Below are 6,868 nucleotides of genomic sequence, written 5' to 3'. Positions count from 1 at the left end.
CCTGCCCTTGGGCCTACCAGAGGGGAGACTACTATGTAGTTAAGGGAAGGTTTAGGGACTGGCAAGTGGGTGCACTTGCGCAGTCAGCGCGACAGTACCAGACTGCACGCAGGCTCTGCAGTGGCAGACCTTAGACACATTTTACTTGGCCGCTTCTATGGGTGGCACAACCAGTGCTGCAAGCCCACCAGCAGCATTTGTATTTACAAGCCCTGGCACTCCTGGTGCACTTTACTAGGGGCTGACAGTAAATCAAATAAGCCAAACATGGACACCAATCAATGTATACACTTTTCAAAGCACTTGCACTGTGGCACTAATTAGCAGTGGCACAGTGCCCTGAGCAGCTAACACCAACAAAACACAATGAGGCACATCAGCAAAAAGTGGAAGGGAAACTCACGCCAAGGTGCCAGGTCTAACAACATACCTTTGTTATGTGGTGTCCTTCCTCTTTGCGTCATCTTCATAATATTTATTTTTGTTGTTTTTTCTGTTTCTAAGCATTTTCTTGAGGGAGGAAGTTTTCCTCTTTGTGTGGACCGACATGTTACATTTGTGAGAAATCATTACACAGAAGGGCATTTCCGTCTTTGGGGCTCCGAGGCAGGCTTGAATGAATACTTTTTCAGGGCTAGATGCAATTTTGAACGCGGTGACTCTGTGAGACTTTTTGAGGTATTTTTCATTTTTATACATTCCTTGGATTTGATAAGTTGGAACATGGTGTCTATTGCAATCAGGTTTCCTTTTAGTCCTCTAATTAAAAGACATGGTGGAGTGCGTGTTTGTTTCCGGATTCTAATGGCTATCTTGGGCAAAAGTTTTGGGTCTATCGTTTTTCTCACTATTTACAAGGTCTGGCGCATCTCTGCAAATCAGCAGGGATGCATCAGAACACTTGCGACCCGCAAAACAACCCGTGTGCCACCACTGATGCGCCGCACTTACAATGCGGCGCGCAGTGGTGCATGGATGGGCAGATGCGTGTCGCATCCCCCGGCGGAAATGCAGCGCATTGCTGGAGTCGCATCGCAAGCGTGATGCGGCTCCAGCAAGGCTCGGGGGTGCCCTATGCCTAACATGCTGCGTCAATCCTTACGCCTGCTTCAAGCAGGCGCAGGGTTTTGACGCAGCATGGCCGTAAAAGTGACTCTGTGAAATCTTGTAGATTTCACTGCGTCACTTTTACAAGGCGTACCTGCGAGGTAACGCCCACCCTGCGCTGGAACGCCCACATGAAACCTGACGCAGGTTTCATGTGGCGCAGGGGTTTACAACGTGACGCATCTCCCTAGATGCATCACTTTGTAAATACGGTGCAACATGGCGCATGATTTACGCCGCCGCTGCGTCACAGAAGTGACGCAACGAAGGCGTAAATGTGTTGCAAGGGGCTTGTAAATCTGCCCCTAGAATATTTTTTGGGGGGGGTCACATTTAAGGTCTCTTCTTATTCCTTTTGACCATTCTGTGTCTGTAGCCGTGGTCATCTCTAGGCTTTTAATTTCTTTTGTTCTAAAAAAACGATTTTCTGGAACATACTTTGCTACTGAGCACAACAGAGCTTTTTACTTGTTTTTGTGAATACCAAAATGAAGAATAAGTAATATGTAACACACTGTGGGGACTTTTATTAGCTAATTAATAGATTTGGCACAGTGTCTTAAGTATGTATTTTTCAAAGGTACAGCCTTGAAAAAGGTGTCAAAAGATAAGATATATGTCGGCTGTTTCATTTTTGGATCACAACCATTTTGGGTGTTTAAGAAATTAAAAGTGTTTTGGAACCATAGACCTATACGGTTTCATCATATATTGACCTCCCAATTTGTATACGATCAACTCACATCTTTCTGAACAATACCATTGGACCTGTCAGATTGATGGACCAAAAAACTCCAATTATGTGGTGCTCTGGAAAAGTTATATGGTTAGAAGGGTGAACTGGTTTGGATTGTATTATTGTCCATTTTCAGCATCTAGATATGGTAAAGCACCCCCTGTTTACCATTCAGGCCAGCCATGAACACCTAATGATTTTGAGGAGATTACAGCCGTCCCCCTAGGTTTCCCTTATAAACCTCCAGTACCAATCCAACAATTCTTTCAAAAAAGAAATCAAAGCCAGAGTGTATCTATACCCTGTTTAAAATTATTTGCCTCTCTCTCAATCCTTGGTAAACAAGACTGACAGCGGGTGGACACTGGGACCCTTGAGGAATCTAGTTGGGTGAGGGATAAATATATAAGGTGTACGCAGCAGTGTCAGAAACCAAGTGAAAGATGTATTGATAAGATTAAACATTAGATCTTGGAATGTAGCAGGGATCAAAAACAAAACTGATAACAAGGAATGGCAAAATTATATATACTCTGTGCAGCTGCTGTTTCTACAGGAAACGTGGCACACACAGAATGTTAATATTGATGATATGTCACAATAAATTCCCCTGCAAAACCCTCAGTAATAAAATGAAAACACCACAAAAGGACAGCACATCAGTTGTGAACAAAAAATCCAAACAGTTCTGGCTCCTGACACCGTAGCTGGCCCGTGATGCCGCAGTCAGCTCCAAAAATTCGGCTTGGGATCAGGTGGTCGCTGCAGGATTTGTATGGCCCTCAAAATCACACGCACTGCAGATTGAACTCTGTGCGGTTGAAGTCAGGAGTACTGGCATCGGAGGTGCTGGGGCTGCATTGCGAAGTGTATCAGTGCAGTATGTGGTGCCCTCAGGTCGCGGTGCAGGCAGCGGCTCAGTGATGGTCGTACAGCGGCATCGGTGGGACCAGGGCTGCAATGTGAACTGGGGCAGTGCTCGTTGCAGGGCATGCAGGTCAAGGTACAGGCAGGGGGCGTCATCGTTGCTATCAATGTCGTCAGCTGACGAACCGTAGTCGATAGCGCCGGCATCAGTAGGCTAAGGCTGTGGTGTGGAAGGGGGGTGCATTGTGTAACTTATGAGCGGTGCCCTCAAACCACAGTGCAAGCGCCGGCATTGATGTCAGAGTGGAGCGACAACATCGGGGATACTTGGGTGGCAGTGTGAAGCAAAGTGGTGCAAAGTGCGGTGCCCACAAGTCACAATACAAGCAGTGGCTCAATGGCTGCAGTGGGCATCGTCTTCGGTAGGCCCAGATTTGTGGTGCAACGTGCAGCAGTGCCCTCTGTGGTGCCTTCGGTACACGGAGCCAGCAGCGGTGGCGTTGACAGCGTCGGGTTGCTTTTTCTTCTGTTCTAGCACAAAACACAAAGTTCCCAGTGCTGGTAGCAGATGAACTTGAAGTCTTTGCTGGTCCTTAGACTTCTTAAACAGGGAGCACATTCTATCTCTAGGCCTTGGAGAAACTCAAACAAAGAAGTTGCAGAAAGTTCAGTCCAGTCCTTTTTCTGCCCAAGACAGAAGCAGCCACTGCAGGCCAACACAGCAAAGCATGCAGCAAAGTGGCAGTTCCTCCTCATCGCTTCCCCAGCTCTTCTTCTTCCAGGTTCGTTGATCCAAAAGATTTCTAAAGTCCTATGGTCAGGGGCCCAATATTTATACAAAATGTTCTCTTTGTTTTCTTTGTGCCAAGGGTCTCTGAGCCCAGTCCAAACAAGTTCTGCCCTCTATGGTCCAGCTTCACTACACGAGGTGGAGACAGCATTGTGCAGAGGAGACACTGCCTCTTCAGGTGCTAGTGAAAACTCCTCCCACCACTCCAAATGCAGACCAGGCCTATTCAACCCAACTATGAGTCACCCAGGAAAGGCAGGACACAACTGACCCCCTCCCTTGTGGCTGTCTGCAGTGAATGCACAACCCCAGCCTCAGTCACTCCAAAACCAGACAGTCAATACACAAATAACAGAGGCACACAGAATGGTGTTATTTTCAAACACATAATATAAAAACCATCTTTACTAAAAGATGTATTTTCAAATCCTGAATTCAGGCATACCAAACTCTATTTCTCTATTTTGTCCCAACGGAAAGTTAGACTTGTAAGATGTTACAAAGCAACTCCCATTTTAGCCTATGGACAGATAGCCTGTCAATAGTGAAAAACGAAACACACAGTATTACACTAATCAGGACATGTCTCACATACGAGTACATGTCCTACTTTTCACATACACTGACCCTGCCCATGGGGGTACCTTGGGCTTACCTTAGGGGTGCTTTACATGTAAGGAAAGGGAAGGTTTGGGCCTTGCTAGTGGGTGCACTTGCCCGGACAACATGACAGTTTATAACTGGATGCGCAGGCACTACAGTGATAGGTCGGAGACACATTACAGAGCTACTCATGTGGATGGCACAACCTGTGCTGGAAGCCCAATAGTAGCATTTGATTTATAGGCCCTGGCAAATGCCATGCTCTTTATTAGGGACTTCCCAGTAAATCAAATATGCCAATCATTGAAACACCAATCCATAAACAAAATGTACATAGAGAGCATTTGCACCTTGGCACTGAATAACTGTGGTAAACTGCCCAGAGTCCTAAAACCAACGATATCAAAACCAAAAACAGGAGGCCAAAAAGTCTGGGGGTGAACCTGCAAAAACGGCCAAGTCTAACAACCTTTCTTTGTAGTCTATTAGCTGTCCCATGCTGTGATCCTGTCTTCATAAAACATGGTGAGACAAATGTTCCCTATCTTGAAGATATGGTTCCCGCCTGTGTGATTACTAGCTGGCATAATATGTGGAGCAAGAAAGGAACCAAATTTGCATGGGATGTTATTAAAGACTGTCTTGCTCATCAGGATTATGATAGGATTCCTATAGTAGGGGAAAATGTAACAATGAGAAGCCCTGCCAGTATTCTTTCTTTCGGCAATAAAGAACTGAGAATGACATGCCTCAAAAAATTAAGATATGACAGAGAAAGAAGAGAAGAAATACAAATGTCTGTGGCAAGATATATGGCAGGCCCAACACAGTAAGGACTACAATATTATCTAATAAGGGTTACAAATGTTCAAGAATAATTTTATTTGACTAGATCCCAGTTGGGTACTTTGCATTATTTAGTTGTAGTCCCTAAAAAACAAGCATGGACAAAAAAGTCTATCTAAGTGCTCATGTGACAGAAAGGCTACCCAATCAACCATACATTTTTATTTTGTGTTGTAAATTCTATGTTGATATTTCAAGATTTTTTATTTTTTTTAAGTTCAAAGGGCCACATGCATCAACGAGAAACCTGGTCGCAAACGGGCAGATTAGCAGAATCTGCCCCTTTGCGACCGGTATTTTTGCATTTGGGATGCATCATCCCAAATGCAAAAATCGCAATTTAAGGAATCTCCAAATAGCGATTCCTTAAATTGCTATTGCATTTAAGGAATCCCAAATTGAGATTCCTTAAATGCAATGCATTAAATTTAAAAAATTAGCGATTTCGCTAATAGGGGGAGCAAAGTACCATGAAGTTGAACTTCATGGTAATTTGCAAAAACTTTGAAAAATGCACTTTTGTGCATTTTTCAAAGTTTCATGTTGCGCACACACATGCCCTTAGAGCATGTGTGTGTGCAACATATGTGCACAGATCAATTTCAGGGGTGCAATAGGGTGTCATTTTGACACCCTTGCACCCTTGAAATTGCATGAGCAATTTGCGAGTACCTACTGGTACTCGCAATTTGCTCATGCAATCTCCAATTCATTCCTATGGGCCTGGAGGCCCATAGGAATGAATTGGAGTATTGCAGGGTTACACATTATGTCATATACATCCACTTTTTAAATGAAAGTTTCTTATTTTATGAAGATGCTTTAAACTTTCAATGTACCCTTGATAGGAATGTCATTTGTCAATCTGTATCTGCTTTTCTCTCCCAAACATTGAATAGAAGAAAGTTGCTTTAGCAATTTGATTAGAACTGATACGAAAAGGATTAATTAGTAAGGTTCTGTCACAGATGCTAATCCTGTTTTACTGTCAAAATATTGATACAGTTCCCCTTCTTGGACATATATTATTTTTAAAGAATGTCTATGATTTTACTGAAGATCATTGTACCTTAAAGTTTGCAAGTTAGATATAGATTATGTACTCTGGGGATGCAAATAACTCCTGAAGAAGCTTTGGCTGTTTGTACCTATTGAGTTTGATATAACTTAAACAATGTTTTAATGTAGAAGCTGACGATAATTAACACACAATCTTATGTATTTATTGTAGTATATACTTTTGTGGATTCAAATGAAATCTGATTAAAGTTCATTTGAATTTGATTTGTGAAACGAATGACTTCAATTAAATGAAATGGCAAGTAAAGGACAACATACACAATTCAACACAAATAATTTAAAAAAAGAGAGCATTAAATTAGAGATTGATCAATAAATGACTCTTTACCATAGGTGAAAATATGATAGAAAAAGGGGAATGAGAAAAATGAAATGACAATATTATTATCACAAAACTGAAACAAGGCATCATGGTAGTTGTAGTTATGTTAATGAGACATACACAAACCTGGCAAAATTGCACCATACATACTTTGTGTAAATCTGCAGTAGAAAGATAACTGACATTTACTATGTGAAACATGTATATGCTGTTGGTTATTTGGCATACAAACACTTACAAGCACCATAACATAATTTGAAATGTGATGGCTATTTAAACCTGTTATCATAAATAAAACTCAATACATTCAAACGAACCAGCCAAACAAGATGTGAATTATATATTTTGGTTTAACTTACCAGTCTCCATTCCACCAGGGATTCCTGTCAAGCCTTCAGTATGTAGGATCAGAAGACCTTCTCCTTCCAGGGCATGAGTTGGAAGGGGGACATAGGAGAACCAACACCAGTCCTCTGGGCCTCCACCACTACAACATTGGTATGTATTGTGTTTTTGA

Source organism: Triturus cristatus, chromosome 10, assembly GCF_964204655.1.
Source record: "Triturus cristatus chromosome 10, aTriCri1.1, whole genome shotgun sequence".
Taxonomy (NCBI): domain Eukaryota; kingdom Metazoa; phylum Chordata; class Amphibia; order Caudata; family Salamandridae; genus Triturus; species Triturus cristatus.
This window is presented reverse-complemented; position numbering follows the sequence as displayed.